Below are 17,409 nucleotides of genomic sequence, written 5' to 3' on the forward strand. Positions count from 1 at the left end.
TACAGACCCTGCTTGGGAAGAACTATCATCACCTCTTTAATGCTAAGGGGAAGATCCTTGTGGAAAGGTCAAAGAAAGAACTGGGAAAGACTCAAAAGAAAAAAAGGAGACTAATAACGGAAAGTTAAACAGCTCATACTTGCTACCAGGTGATTTGCATAGAATACCTTATTTGTCTCTCATAACAATGCAGAAAGGAAAGCTATAACTAGTCCCATTTCACAGGACAGAAGATTGAGACTCCAAGGTGTCCAATAACTTGCCCTGTATCCAGTGGTCAAGCTAGAATCTGATCTGGGACCACCAGTTCCAAGCCCAGGGTCCTTCCCCGGTACCACATGTTTTGGCTGGGTGAGCTTCCTCAACCCGGCCACCAATAACCAACTTTCACTTTGTCACTTTTCATTTCTCTAGCTTTGCAGGCCACAGCTAGCCTCTAAAAAAAGCAGGGGAGGCTTTCTCAGCAAGACTGCCTTGCTTCTTCTGAGCTCAAATGCTGCAGACCTCAGAGGCCCACAAATGCCTATCATTGCCACCAGTACCACTGAGTATAGGGCTCTGCAGTCCTCGATGCTCCAGGGCAGATCATAATGATCCCTGTCTATAATTGAAGCCTATCCCTGCTGAAGCACTAGGTTCAGAGATCTTTACCGGGCATAAACCCACCTTTCTCACTTCTGCTTGTTACTAGTCCCAGAACTCAACAATTCCACCCACTTCCAGGAATAGTGGACCAAAATAATAGAAGCATTCCAGATTCATACAATTCGGATTACATTAGGGTAATCGGACAATGATGGTTGCATATGAGGCTTCTAGCAGGATCCATGGAGAGGAATGAATGATTCAATCTCTGCTCTAATGGAAGACCATCTCCTGCATCTCTGGGAGCCAGATCCAATGTCTGGCACGTGGCTGAGCTGAGCTGAGTCTTTTCCCGTGGGCTTTGAAGATTGCCCTTCTCTTCTCTACCACTCTGTCAGGGAAGGTGTCTGTCATGATTGTGGATGGGGCTGTCTTTGGGGGTTTCCTCAGGGCTTTACACTGCCTCTCTGTCCAAGCCTGCATTTGTAGTCATTCTCATCAGTGGAAATGCCCACCTGCCAGCAGAAGTTATCTGGAACCACGCAAGAACACTGGCCCGTCTGCGGTGTTGTTTCTCTCTAGTCAGTTCCCCTTTCTGTATCTGAGTTCTAGCCTCAGTCCTGAGATTATTCTCTCTCTACAAGAGGAGTCTTAGGAGGCCTGGGGAGCTGGCACTAACTCCTCCGAGTGTATTTTCAAAGCTTCGCTCCTGTGCTCTTCGGGAATGCTGCTGTGCTCATGTGTCTGGTCTCTGGGAGCTACGGTGGATGGGCGTAAGTGACAGGTATGTTCTTTTGAAGCCCATGTGCCCGGGGAGCACAGCGTGAGAGAAGGCTGCATTGGGGCAGAGATGGGGCTGGTGGCTGGCAAGGGGATGCATCAGAGGGAGGGCAGAAGACATGCTTAAAACCTTTGGCCATCGGGCTTAATTTGGAGACTAGCTACATTGGAGATGAGATATCAGAAAAATGAGTCTCTTCCAGCCAGATCCCTGTATGGGCTTTAGTGGGCCAAGAGACCGGATAGGCAGAAGAATGGAAGGTGCCACTTACCAAACAGCCGGCAGCTGCCCTTGACCTTGGAGTGCTGGGGGCTCCAAGCAGCTCTGCTCTGGGAGAAACTGTCCAAGGATGTTGGCCCTGCCTGAGCCCCATGTACAATGGGAAATGTAGAGGAGGGAGGCAGTGTCACAACTTCTCTGTAATAGCCTCGGCTTTCCTGTCTGACCTTTCCTCCTCTGGTCCAGAAATGCTTATCCTCCCACCCCAACTTCTTCCCTTCTAGCTGCCCCATCCCAATATTGAGACCAATAGGTCATTTGGAAAGAAATACTCTGGTCAAAAAAGAGCCTGGTCAGTGGTTTAACACAGTTGCACATACTGTGAACACATTTGCATTTATTTGCAAATAGGCTTAAAATATCGCCTCCATTAATAGTGATTTAAGGTTCTGGAGAGACAGGTGAAAATAATTTTTGGCCAAGGGAACTTCCCACTCCTCTCAAATTGTAAAAACTGAGGAGATGGCCTGCTCTTCTTATATGTAAATTCAATCTTGGGACTAAGGCTCTGGACTGTGTATTTATGTGGTCAAATTCACCATTCTGTATTATGTTTGCTAAAGAGACCATGAGTGTTATCTTGTGAGCCGTCCAAAGTGTAATGGGTTTTCTGAATCTGTTATTATTCATATATTCAGAATATGTATATTGTGTGCTTACTATGTCCTAGGAACTGGGTTTTTTTTTTAATATATTTTTTAGGTTGCCAATGAACTTTATTTTATTTATTTATCTGCAGTGCTGAGAATCAAACCCAGTGCCTCACACATGGTAGGCAAGTGCTCTACCACTGAGCCACAACCCCAGTCCCAGGAACCGGGTTTTCAACAAGGAGCATAAATGATATAAGGGGACGCTGTGCTCTTGAAGCTGCTGCGCTCTTGAAGTGGAAAATAATGAAAGCATACTGTAATCACATTAGCACCACTGGGAGCAACAGTGCTTTGAAGGAAAGGAAAGGCTCTGAGTCATGGTGCTGATTAATTACTCTCTTTATGTTTGATATTTTCACAACTCTTATTATCCCTGGATATTGGATGTCCCATCCTGGGTAGAAATGAGGATTAGGAGAAAATTAAAAAAGAGAAAAAGGTGAGCCATGCCAGATTCTTTAGGAGAAAATCAGATACAAGTAGGAATTGAGGTTAGGGATCTCTGGGCCAGGGGATTGACACTTTGAGGATACAGGAGAGAAAAGACAGAATTAAAACAACCTGGCTTAGTGGGGAGGCGCCTGGGAAGTTTTCCAGAATTTACGCCGTTCACTTTTCATGACCAGGCAGATAAGAATATGTGAGGGGCGCAGGAAAGACAGCACCAGAGTCTGTGTGCACAACCCCTCATTGAACACTACTCCATAGATTTGTTTCTGAACTGTTTGCACATTGGAGGGTACACAGGCTGCAGCTTGGGATATAGACAACATTTCAAATGTGTGTAGAGGAAGAAAATGTGTTTTCAGCACTATACCTCTCTCCACCAAGGGCCTAGGACTTCATCCTCTTCCATCCAGGGATGTGATTCCTTTCTGAGTTCCTGAGTTCCATGTCTTATTTAGGTGAATTACCTTGAACTTAACTCCTTAGGGTTAACAACAAACAACAACGAAAAACCCAACCCGTTTCTCCCTTCTAACTCTAATTTGCATTTTGACAGGGGCTTTCAAAAAATGACTGACCCCAAGGAATGAGTAATGTGGGAATTCCAAGTGTTAGATTAGGACTGGTACACAGATGGGGAGAAGGGGCTGTCCCTCAAACTGTGCCCTTGAAACAGTTAGCTTTTCTCTCTTTGACCTGGTTCTGGTTCTGAAATCAGAAAGGGGCTCCCTTAGAGGGCAGGATGGGCATAGCTACCTGTTAGTAAGTTCTCTAGGCCTTGTTCCTGGCAGGCACAGCCCCTTCCCGGGATGTGTACAGACCTGGATAGGCACCTATAAAATTTTGCATGATGTTTTTACTTTGGGCACTTATTGGCAAAAAAAGGAAAACTGATTTTGAAAACCATCAATATTTTTAAAAGGTGGTAAATTTTAACTCCAAAAAGTTATGATTCTAGATATACCTAAGAGAACTAGGTGTCTGTCTCAAACACAAAATTCTTGTTGGGGGACAGGAAAATCTAAAAGCTATTCCTATATGGTGCCCCCTCTTCTGAGCCGATGAGGGTAATGTACTTGTTTTCCCCCCGTTGGGTACTAGGGATTGAACTCAGGGGCACTTGACCACTGAGCCGCATCCCTAGATCTATTTTGTATTTTATTTAGAGACAGAGTCTCACTGAGTTGCTTAGCACCTCGCTTTTGCTGAGGCTGGCTTTGAACTTTCAATCCTACTGCTTCAGCCTCCAGAGCCGCTGGGATTGCAGGCACCCAATGGGTAATGTACTCTTAATTTTAATACTTTAGTTACCACAGTATCAGAGGATGAGTAAAAGCCTCCTTTGGCTCCTTGTGGATCTGCTCAGATGTTTGCTTTTTGAATCAGTGCACATCCTTGTCACATGTACCATATTTGATGCTGCCCTCCTCATATCTGTGTGGAAATACTGTACTTCCAAATGAACAAGGGCAAGAGCAGCTCCTGAAAGGAATCCAAGAGTTAGGTAAAAAAATTCTCCATAGGGCTGGGGGTGTGGCTCAAGCAGTAGCGCGCTCGCCTGGCATGCGTGCGGCCCGGGTTCAATCCTCAGCACCACATACAAACAAAGATGTTGTGTCTGCCGAAAATTGAAAAATAAATATTAAAAATAAAAAAAAATTCTCCATAGATGGAGGCTACAGAGGGATTTGCTCCAAGGAGAGATTGGAAACTGATCAGGCCTGGATTAGAGGGAGATAAAGCTGGTGAGGGAAGTGAAGCTCAGCAGGAATGATGTGTCTGTCCATAGCCAGCTATCCTTGGTGTCCACCAGACCAGAACTGTTCATGTTCTCAGTGAGACACCGCTCACTCACCTCCTCCTCATGCCCACTGCCTCTATGCTGGTCCTGCCTCTTCATCTCAGGACCACAAGCTTTACTGTTGGCTTTCTTGACCACTCTGATACCAGCCTTAACCTCTTTCCTTGGGCCACTAGCTTATTTTCTTCAAATTTTCATTGCATTATTTTTATTTATTTATTTTTAGTTGTTGATGGGCCTATGTTTATATTTTATTTATTTATCTATCTATCTATCTATCTATTTATTTATTTATTTATAGTGCTGAGAATCAAACCCAGTGCCTCACACATGCCAGGCAAGCACTCTCCCACAGAGCCACAACCCCAGCTCATTGTTATATTATTATTATATTTTTAATATTTACTTTTTAGTTGTAGTTGGACGCAATGCCTTTATTTTATTTATTTATTTTTTAATGTGGTGCTGAGGATCCAACCCAGGGCCTCACACGTGCTAGGCAAGTGCTCTACTACAGAGCCACAACTCCAGCTCATCGTTACATTATTTTTTATACTTCCAAACTATTGATCCCCAATTCCCAATTTTCTCTCAAATCAGATATAAACTCTTTATCTGACTTTCCAGGCCCTGTTAAGCTCTTCTGATCTACTTTCAAAAAATTAATTCCTTGTTATTTGTGCAAATTCAACCTCTTCTCCAGTCCAGTCGACTCTTCTTAATTTCCCATGAAAAGGCTCCAATCATTGCTGCATTTCCATACGTCCCTAAACGTGATTCTACTTGACCATATTCTAGAACCTTGCCAGAGTAGCAGAGAGGATTTTGAATGTTCCCAATGCAAAGACATGATAAAAGTTTAAGGAGATGTTTATGAAAATTATCCTGATCGATCATTGCACATTGTATAAATGTGTTAAAATATCACACTGTAGCCCATAGATATGTAAAATTATTATGTGTTGCTTAAATTTAAAAAAATATATATATAAAAGGGAAAAATGTGAAAGAATATTATACTAAGAAAGAACATGGAAACCATGGTTATGCCTGACATTCTCTGCGTAGGTGCATGTATATCAAGAATGTGACTGAAAGGCTTAGCCAGTTCTACTCAATCAACATTTAAAAGAATGTTGATTGGAAGCTTGCAGAGCTTTTCAAGGGCAGAGGCAGAGGGCCATCACACCAAGTTCTAGGAAATTTATCATTGCTGATGTCACAGGAGAGCAACCCTTAGAGGAACCTGTTCAATGATGCAGTGGCCCAGGCTGAAACCCTCATGAGTACAAATATCAGAAGAAGTAGAGTTAGTTAGAGCCGATACTGGGTACAACTTCATCCACTCTAACAGAAACTGACTACTGCAATCCCTCGCAGCCTGGCTCACTTTGTTCACGCCATCAGGGTACAGTTCTGAGACCAAGTCAAGGCCCAATTCAAATACCACCATCTGGTACCTTTCTGGGTCATAGGAGGCTTGCTCTTCTCCATGTCATCTGAAGCCCTGGGTCACTTATAGTCAGCTCAACAGACTGTCCAGACAGGAAGGTCCTCTAAACATACCATACTGTCTTCAATGCTAAAAAAAAGAAAGAAAGAAAAAGTTCAGGATGGGGACAGACAGAGATGGAGTGCTTCCGCGTCTTCCTTTATTTTTCCTTTTTCCTGGAAATGATACTTTTAAATTTAAAAGTTATGGAGTTCGATTACATAACAAGAAATCCCTCCCCACAAAAGTATCTCTTCTGCATTGTACCCCACTTTTCCTTGAGCAGTGTTGATAATGGGGAGTTCATTTCCTCCCAAGAAAATTGTGGCTCTCCATTAAAACCTTCATCATCTGGAGCTGGACTCTGGCTCCTATGACTTCCAGTGATCGGAACTGCTTGCCCTTCAGCAACAATGTGTGTGCTCCCCCCAGGAGATCCCTTAAATGTTTTCAGAAGGCCACAGGGTGTTCACAGTCTTTTCTTCTTCAGGTTCATTACCCCTGGTCTTTTTAATTGTTCCTCATTTGACATAATTTCAATATTCCCTAGTGAACTGTGCTGCCCTTTCACTTGATAAACCCTAATTTTGTCAGTGTGATACCACAAGCTATGTGGTCTGATTAGCACAGAGTACAGAGAGCGAGTTCTATGTTAAGACTGAATTAATTGGGCTGGGGTTTAGCTCAGTGGTAGAGCACTTGCCTAGCATGTGCAAGGCCCTGAGTTGGATCCCAGGCACTCCCCTCGAAAAAAGGACTGAATTAATTTTGGTTAGCCACATCATATTAATATTTATGTGATTCTTATATTTATTCTAGATAAGCTATTTCTCTAGCACCCACCTTTTCCATTTACATAGTTGTTACTTTAAAACTTAAGTACAGGTCTGTACACTTACCCTTATGATGTTGGTCTCTCTTTTTAGACTTTGTGAATACTAATTAGGCTGACCCAGTTGGGATCATTTTTGTGTCATCTGTATATTTGAAAATAGAAGTATAATTTCTGTTGCTTTCATTTATAATTTTACTAAGTATATGAAAGTGAATATTAAAAATCAGAGAGTCCTGTGGTACCCACTGAGGTATCAGTGTGTCAAGAATGATTCTTGGCACTCAATTGTTGGATGAATAAAGGAATCAGTCAATGAATCAACACTTTGTTCTCATCCCTTATATTTAATCCATGCCATATTCTGTTAATTATAAACCTAATTATTTCTTCATCTACCAACTTACCTCCATTTCTGCTATTACCATTCTAGACCAAACAGCTATGTTCACTAAACAACTTCAGTGGCCAGCCCATTGGTCTTTCTGCATCTGGCTTCCCTACTATACATTTGCTATATAATAACTACAGTCATTTTTTCCAAAAGCAAAGCTGATTATGTCCATCTCTACTATAATTTCTTCTTCTCTCTTTTTTTTTTCTTTTTTTTGACATTGAGGATTAAACCCAGGGTTGCTTTATCACTGAGTTACATTCCTCAAACCTTTTTATTTTCATTTTGAGTCAGCATCCTGTTACATTGCTTAGGGGCTCGCTTAGTTGCTGAGGCTGGCTTTAAACATTTTTTTAAAAAAATATTTTTTAGTTGTTGATGGACCTTTATTTTATTTATTTGTATGTGGTACTGAAAATCGAACCCAGTGCCTCACACATTTTTTAAAAAAGCTCCTGGGCTGGGGGTGTGGCTCAAGCGGTAGCGCGCTCACCTGGCATGCGTGCATCCCGGGTTCGGTCCTCAGCACCACAATCAAAGATGTTGTGTCGCTGAAAACTAAAAAAAAAAAAAAAATCTCTCTCTCTCTCTCTCTCTCTCTCTCTCTCTTTAAAAAGCTCCTAATTGAGTTCTTACTTTAAAATGCTCTACCACTGAGCCACAACCCCAGCCCCAAGACTTTTAACTTTTGATCCTCCTGTCTCAGCCTCCTGAACCACTGAGATTACAGGTGTGTGCCACCACGCCCATCTCCACTATAATTTCTTTAGTGGTTCACATTGCTCTCAGAATAAAGACCAAAATCCTTAACTGACCTATAAGACAAGTATGGCCTGGCCCCTGCCTAAGACGTCCACCTTGTCTTCCACCTGCCTTCATCTTAGCCACAACCTTCTTATACCTTCTTTCATGTGCTCTCCTGCCTCACTACCTTTGTATATGCTATTTCCATTGCATAGAATCCCTTCTAGCCACACTCCCTAAAAACCCTTCATTTATTTAGCACCTATTCAATCTGTTTTATTTACCTATTTGGTGTATAAGGAATTCTCCCAAATACAGCAGCTTTAACAATGGATATTTACCCTCTCACAATGCTGTGGGTCAGGAATCTGAGCAGGCGTCAGAGTGATTCTTCTACTCTTCATGGCATCAAATGAGGTCACTTTATGGTAGCAAGCTAGTGGGTAGGTTGGCCTAGAGACACACTGATTCAGTGGCCACCAGCCACAAGTAACTACTGATCTCTTGGAATGATCAAGAGATCCTGGGGCTGGGACTGTAGCTCAATGGTAGAATGCTTGCCTGGCATGTATCAGGGCCTGTGTGCTATCCTCAGCACCACATATAAATAAACATAATAAAAAGATCCATAAGATCCATTGACAACTAAAAAAATTTTTAAAAATACTTAAGCTGAATTCTGAAGAAGCAATAACTTAACAACCTTCAAGGGAGTTAAGGAAGAGAGAAAACCCCAATTGAAAGAGAGAGAGAGAGAGAGAGAGAGAGAGAGATCCTAATTGAGTTCTTACTTTAAAACTTTAAAATTTTGTAAGTATAAATTACCCACAAGATTTTTGAATATTCAGTATAAAAATTTTGAAGTATTCATTAGTAATTTTTACATTGATTACTTGTTGAGATTATATTTTAGATATACTTGATTAAATCAAATATAGTCTTAAAATGAATGTCACTTATTTCTTTTTCATTTGTTCATCTGGTCTTATAGTTTAGAACATAAGGTGTCACCCAAAGGTTCCTATGTTAATACAGGAATGTTTGGAGATGAAATGATTGGACAGTGAGAGCTATAACCTAACCAGTCTATCCTGGTTTGAGTGGAGTAACTGAGTGGTAACTATAGGCAGTTGGATCCCCTAGGGGCATGCCCTGGAAGGAATCATCTTCCCTGTGACTCCTGCCCCCCTCTCTCTCTGTTTCTTGGCCATCATGAATGGAGCAGCACTCCTCTTCCACACCTTTCTGCCATGGTGTTCTGCCCCACCTTGGGCCCAGAGAAATGGAGTGAGCCCACTATGGAATAAACCTTTGAAAGTGTGAGCCAAAATAACCTTTTTCTCCTCTAAGTTGCTCTTGTTGGTATTTTGATCACAGTGATAGAACGCTGATAAACATAGGTGCCTACAAGAAATTTTCAAATTTCAATATGGCTCACGTGTGTGGCTTGCACTGTATCTCTATTGAACAGTGCTATAAAAGGCCAGATAGAAAATGTTTTCAGCTTTGCAGGCTGCATAGTTTTTTCACAGCTGCTCAACTCTGCCATTCTGAAAGCAACAGTAGATAATATTTAAATAAATGAGTCTGGCTCAACAAAACTTTCTTGTGTTTCAACATAACTTTATTTATAAAAATAGATGGAGACAGGCTGGGACTGTAACTCAGTGGCACTGGGTTTGATCCTCTGTACCACATAAAAAAATAAATAAATAAAATAAAGTTATAAAAATATGCATATATTTAAAAAATAGGTGGAGCCAGGCGTGGTAATACACGCCTGTAATCCCAGCAGCTCTGGAGACTGAGATAGGGGGATCTCGAATTCAAAGCCAGCCTCAGCAATGGCGAGGTGCCTAGCAACTCAGTGAGACCCTGTCTCTACATAAAATACAAAATAAGGCTGGGGATGTGACTCAGTGGTTGAGTGCCCCTGCGTTCAATCCCTGGTACCAAAAAAAAAAAAAAAAAAAAAAAAAAAGATGGGAGCCACATTTAGTCTGAGAATGCTGAGCCCTGATCTGGAGGATCCAAGGTTTTCTTCCAATCTGGTGGCTTGACAGAGATGTCTGGAAGACTGAGCTTGGCTAGGACTCTGGACCCAAACTACACGTGGCCTCTTTGGCTCTGTGGTATCAGGGTAAAAGAACATTTTATATGGTGGGCTCAGATTCTAGGAAATAAGTCCCAAGAGAGGCAAGTACAAGTTTCAAAGCTTCTCATGACCTAGTTTCAGAAGTTCCAGAACATTCTTTTTATTTCATTCCTTTAGTCAAATAAGTCATGAGAGCCAGCCTGGGTTCAAGGAGACTTAGACTCCACCTCTTCATGGGAGGAATAGCAAAGAATATGTGTCCATCTTCAATCTATCAGTCATTCTCTGAATGTCAGTTAAAAGTAGTCCTATAACAGGTTCTCAGAGTACCAGGAACCTCTCTTTTTTAGCACTTACCATGGTAATAATTTTACATTCATTCATATGATCATTTGATCATTATCTTGCTCCTCTACTAAAGTCTAAGCAACCACATGAAGCCAAGTTCTTTCTGGTTTTGTGCATCATTGTATTCCCAGCTCTAAGCACATGACTGGCTCAAGAAATGTTTGTGGGATGAACCCATAAATGAATGAATGAATGAACAAATGAGCAGTTAGTAACCGTTCTTGCATTGATTCCATTGATCCCACTTTTCTCCACATTGCTTTTTCAAGCCTATCGTGAGACACTTGGTCAGAAGCCTCGTGAAAACTCAGATGGCTTTGCCTTCCCCGCAACCTTCTCATTTTGCAGTTCAGAAACTTTATTAAAAAAAAAGGAAATAAGCCTGCTCTTTTCTGCCCAGTGCCTCAAAGATATTAATAGCTACTCCAAACATGTATCTTTGGATTCTGGAGCTTGCAGAAGTACTTCAGTGAAGCACACTGCACCCAGAGGCAAGTCAAGGCCTCAGGCAGCTGGAGTTCCTCCTGGCATCCACTCTCCTTACCCAGTTAATGTACAAGCCCAGCAAGCCTGACTGGTCCAGCCACAACTAGGCTCTGCAAGAAGCAATAGTCCTGGCCCTGAGTGCTGCTGGGTTGAGGGCAGACCTGGTCCTTCCTCCACCGAGGTGTAGCATCTCCCATTTTGCTTGGAACAAGGAGGACTCTATAGGCCCCGGGAGGGGCTAAGTGTTCCCACTTCCACACTAGTCCTGGAGCTTGACTTGGAGTTCCCTTGAGACATTCCACTTTCTTTTTAGTACTGGATGAGGGGCCAAGGCCCACACACCTTGACATCATCACCAGAAACCTCTAGAACAAAACCACTCCTGAGTAAACTCAGTAAACATGTGCCTGAAAGACTATCTGAATGAATACGCTTCCTGAGATACCAGCTCAACATTTCCCCTGGAACCCCGATTACCACTAATATTCTAGACAAAGTTGTGAAATAGGAAATGTCTTTCTCTGCTGCCCTCCAGCTTCTACCTGGAAACTCTTCTCTCATTTCTTGTTTCACCACACCTGCACTCCCCTGTCCTACCCCATAGGTGGCCGCCGTCATATGTGTCCTCTCATCTGCTTTTGGCCTATATTAGATACCCCCTGCTCCTTCAGACCCAAGACATAAACCAGCCCCCTTCATTTTCCACTCCTTTTCTCTCGGGTACTCCTGTTTCCCCAGGACTCTTCTAGTTGTGCCTGAAGCCAAACCCACCTGGAAACATAATTAGCTGACGGAGTTAGAGCAGAAAAAAGCTCTCTCCACTGGGCAGATGGTGGGTGCTGTGTGATATTTGTAGAATGAATGGCAGCTCAGGCTGGAAACCCCCATAATAAAAGGGGTAGTTTTTGCCTCTGGCTCCCCCTAGCCCAGCCTATCTCCCTGAGTGTCCCACTGTCATTCCAAGAGTCGCCACCACACTTGGCCCTGGGATGTGCTGCCCTCCTCTTATTCCAAGAGTGGAGAGAATCTGAATCCATTCTGTTTGCTCCCACTACAAAGCTAAAGCCGACTGACATTTTTAAAAGAGCTGCACCAATGTCAAATAGAAGTCAGTGAGGTTGGGTCTGTTTAAGTCTCAACTCTCCACCATTTGGTAGCTGCATGGCCTACGGCAATTTCTTCTCACCTTGGCAAGAAGAACAGTAGTGTATGTAATTAATCATTCACCTGACTCTTACTCATGTTCTGGGACGGACTGGGCATACAAAATAAGAGGAAACAGTGTGTGGCAGGTGCTCTTTGGTTTATGGAATGAAACTTGACTCACTTGGGCTAGTCTGTTAAGGTTTTGAATAGTTCACCTGACAAAAGTCTCCTTTCAGAGAATCCCCCTGTAAATTCTTAGATTTTTTTTAAGCTTCATGTAGTTTTTCAAAGTAAACTTATTTGTATAACAAAGGAATAGAATCAGCTTTGCTCAGAATACACCAATAACCAGTTTCTCCTATCATGATCCACAGAGGCAACCGAGATCTTTTTGTTGTTGTTTTTCTTTTTAGATATACTTGACAGTAATGTGTATTTGACATATTGTACATACATGGAGTATAACTTATTCTAATTAGGATCCCATTCTTGTGGTTGTACATGATGTGGAGTTAGACTGGTCGCATATTCATATATGAACATAGGAAAGTTATGTCCAATTCATTCCACTGTCTTTCCTATTTCTATTTCCCTCCTTTCCCTCATTCCCCTTTGTCTAATCCAATGAACTTCTGTTCTTCCCTCTCCGCTTTGTTGTGTGTAGCATCCACATATCAGAGAGAATATTCAACCTTTGGATTTGGGGGTTGGCTTATTTCCACTTAGCTTGATAGTCTCCAGTTCCATCCATTTACCGGCAAATACCATAATTTCATTTTTTTATAGCTGAGTAATATTCTTTGTGTGTACATACCACATTTTCTTTATCCATTCATCTATTGAAGGGCACCTAGTTTGATTCCATAGCTTCACTATGGTGAATTTAGCTGCTATAAACATTGATATGGCTGTGTCACTACACTATGCTGATTTTAAGTTCTTTGGGTATATGCTGAGGAGTGAGATAATTGGGTAAAATAGTGTTCCATTCCAAGTTTTCTGAGGAATATCCATACTGCTTTCCATACTGCACCAATTTGAAGTCCCACCAGCAGTGTATGAGCATACCTTTTCCCCCACATCCTTGTCAATATTTACCATTATTTGTATTCTTGATAATTGCCATTCTGCCTGGAATGAGAATGAAATCTTAGTGTAGTTGTAATTTACATTTCTCTAATTGCTAGAAAAATTAAACATTTTTTCATATATTTGTTGACCATTCATATTTCTTCTTCTGTGAAGTGTCTGTTCAGTTCCTTTGCCCATTTATTGATTTGGTTATTTGATTTTTTTTTCGGTGTTTATGTTTTTTGAGTTCTTTACATATCCTGGAGATTAATGCTCTATCTGAGGTGCAGGTGGCAAAGATTTTCTCCCATTCTGGAGGCTCTCTCTTCAAGTTCTTGATTGTTTCCTTTGCTGTGAAGAAACTTTTTACTTTGATACCATCCCATTTATTGATTTTTGATTTTACTTCTTGCACTTCAGGAGTCTTGTTGAGGAAGTGGTTTCCTAAGCCAACAAGGTGGAGAGTTGGGCCTACATTTTCTTCTAGTAAGTGCAGCGTCTCTAGTCTCATGCCTAGGTTCTTGATCCCCTGTGAGTTGGATTTTGTGCAGGGTGAGACATAGGGGTTCAATTTCATTCTGCTATATATGGATTTCCAGTTTTCTCAGCACCATTTGTTGAAGAGACTGTCTTTTCTTCTAAGGTTGTTTCCTCTCCCATTCCCCTTTTTACAGCCCCCTCCCACTTCTTGGGACATCTGGAGAAAGCCATGACTTGTCGCTGTGGCTGGGGTTCGTTCCTGAGGGAGCAGTGGCATTTCTGCCTTCCCATGGTGCCAATAACACTGAAGGAAACAGCTTCCCAACCCAGACCCTGGTGCGCTCTCTCTCTCTCTCTCTCTCTCTCTCTCTCTCTCTCTCACACACACACACACACACACACAATGGCTAGAGTTGAAAAATATTCTCCACACAGGACATTTATACTTATTTTTAAAAAATATTTATTTTTTAGTTATAGGTGGACACAATATCTTTATTTTACATTTATGTAGTGCTGAGGATCAAACCCAGCATCCCTAGCCTCATGCGTGCTAGGCGAGCACTCTACCACTGAGCCACAACCCCAGCCCCATACTTAATTTTTTTAAAAAAAGGGATCATGTCAACCTCAAGTATTTGAGTATATCATATTTTAATAACATCACTGACAAACTCAGTATCCAAAGTGTCTTCCAGAATCATGTGCCATTTACACAATCACCAGAGTGAAGTTTCCTGTAAGGACTGTCCCTGCTGGGCCAGGCCAGGACGTTGAAAGGGGGTTATGATGGCTGTCCCCAAATCCTTTGAAAAGCTTTGACTAAAGAATGTTAGACTTACTCTGGGTAGTTTCAGAGGACAAAACCAGTATCAATGAAAGGAAGTAAAGGAAAGGCAGTCTCTACCCAGGGGAAGAGAGAGTTCCCAAATAGGGAAGTCCAAAATGATACTGACTTCCTTGTTAGGGCCAGTGCTTCTCCCTACTGACTTACATTTTGTCTAAGACATAAAGATTTCCCACGGCCGTATTGATTTCATGTGATTATTTGAATTAAAGATGATTTATTAAATTTATGACAAAATATAATTTGAGTCTGTGTCCCTGTTTAACATATCATCCCAGAAGATTGTCTTAGATTAAGCAGGCTGATTTTTAGTTTACAAACATGAGGGATTCCTATATTTAGGTGGGGACTTAGATTCAAAGGAGGCCCAGTCCTCAAATCCTATGTCAAATAGGATGCGGTTAGTGATTGAGCATGAGGAGATGCCCAGGAATCAATCTCACTGGCTCTGCCCTTGAGTGGTGTCAGTATTAGTTTAACAGAGAGTGGCCCAAGGTTCAAAACCCATTAAAATAACTGGAAGGGTGGGGGATTGGGAACTAGCTACTCAGTTCATATGTTGAACTCCTGCTGTGTATTTCAGCAACAAAACATATTTGCAACATTGTCACAAAGTACTGATTTTCTAAATGTAAAAGAGCTCCTACAAATCAATAAGAAAAAAAAGACTCAAATTGAAAGTGGACAAAATAAATGAATAGACAGCACATGATCACTTCTTGGCCTTTTGGCTAAGATCAAGGGTAGACAGCACATGAAACAGGACATGCTACCTCTTATACATTTGAAAAAAAATGCCCAGATTCACATAAGAAACTCATTTTAAATGACAGTAAAAACCACCCCATGCCCATTGGTATTGCTGCTATTGAAAAAAATTTTAAAAGTATGTTGGCAAAGATGTGGACAAAATATAACTCTGTGCACTATTGATGGGAATGTGAAATGGTGTGACTGCTGTGGAAAACTGTTCATTGGGTCCTCAGAAACTTAAAAATAATATTTCCATATGATCATTAATTCTACTTGTGGGTTTTTACCTAAAAGAAGTGAAAGAAGGGTCTGGAAGAGATATCTGTACACCCACATTCAGAGCAGCTGTTATTCACAACAGCCGAAAGGTGGAATCAACTCAAGTGACCATCAGCAGATGAATGTAGTGTAGCATACATGGACTAGAATTTAGTCTTAAAAAATAAGGAAATTCTGACATGTGCTACAACAGGATGGACCTTGAAGACAATATACCAAGTGAACGAAGCCAGTCGCAAAAAGACAGAGACTGTATGATCCCATTAACACCTAATATAGTCAAATTCATTGAGATAGAAGATGGAAGGGTGGTTTCCAGGGCCCGGGAGAAGGGGAGAATAGAGAGTCATTGAACAGAGTTACAGAGTTGTAACTATACATTTTACATTGGTACAGAGTTAAAGTTCTGCAAAATTAAAAGACTTCTAGAGATGGATGTGATGGTTGCACAGTAATATGAATCTATTTAATGCCAATGTATATTTGAAAATTTTTAAGACAGTAAATTTTGTGTTATGTGTATTTTACCACAATAACAATAATTTTAAAAATCGTAATGAGATGCCATTTTAACCTTTCCTAATGGCAAAGATCACAAATTAGAAAACACAATATTGACCCAAAGAGTGTGAAAATAAGCACTCTTGTGTTTTGTTGATGGAAACATTAACATGCAATCTTAAGATAGGACAAATTTTCAATATGTGTAAAAACTAAAATTGCATTACTCTTCAACAAGTCAAGCAAGTCTACTGCAAAGAATATAGCACTCTCCTGCAAGTGCAATGTGGCTTATAATTGCAACAAAGGTTTGGAAACGATCTAAATGTTCCTTAGTGGGGGCTGGCAAAAAAAGTATTGCCCTCTAATAGCATGGTAGAATAATATGCAACATTAATGTGAGAATACTCATTACATACTGACACAGAACAATCTCCAGATGGTAAGTGTGCAAAATTATGTATAGAATGCTACCCTTGAGTTTAAAAATAAAAGGAGAACAGTTTATGGGGCTATTATTTTATTTTGCCTAAAATAACTCCAAATAGAGGCAAGAAACTGGTATCAGGTAACAATGGTCACTCCAGTTACACCTACAGAGAAAATCTAGATAATGATGCAACAGTTGGGAGACTTCTTTCTACTGTTTCTCATCTTTTTTTAAGTATTTAATTTTTAGTTATAGTTGGACACAATGCCTTTATTTTATTTATTTTTATGTGGTGCTGGGGATTGAACCCAGGGCCTCGCACATGCTAGGCAAGTTTTAAAACTTTAATTAAAAAATTTAATTAAAAAATAAACATTATAGTCTAGAAAGAAAGAAATATACAGACTCATTTAACCCAATGCCCTGCTCTAGGTGCTGTGGAGGCAGAGGGAAGGGTGCCTAGCACCTTGGGATCAAGAGTGGCTTTAGACAAACCACACCATGGAAGAAATTTCCTCTATTGGGTAAAGAATAGTTATGTATCTTCTAAGTTACAGTTTGTTTTGTATGAACAAATCTGTGAATTAATGGAAAGTCCTGTGGATTAATTCACCAGTTAGGTTTTTCTTTTCACCTTGACTGTTAAAAAGTTACAAGCCAGCTAGGTGTGGTGACACATGCCTATAATCCAGCAACCCAGGAGGATGAGATAGAGGATCACAAGTTCCAGGCCACCATGGTATCTTAGTGAGACCCTGTCTCAAAATTTAAAAAATGAAAGAGGTCTGGGGATGTCTCTCAGTGGTAGAGCACCTCTGGGTTTGCTACACTGGGTTTCCCAGTATAGCAAACAAACAAACAAAAAAAAAAAAAACCCAAAAAACAAAAAACTTAACTTTGAAAAAAGCTAAAAGCAAACTTATGTCCCACCAATGCATGTTGGCAGATTCCTATGGTAAGCATTT

Source organism: Urocitellus parryii, chromosome 2, assembly GCF_045843805.1.
Source record: "Urocitellus parryii isolate mUroPar1 chromosome 2, mUroPar1.hap1, whole genome shotgun sequence".
Classification (NCBI taxonomy): Eukaryota; Metazoa; Chordata; class Mammalia; order Rodentia; family Sciuridae; genus Urocitellus; species Urocitellus parryii.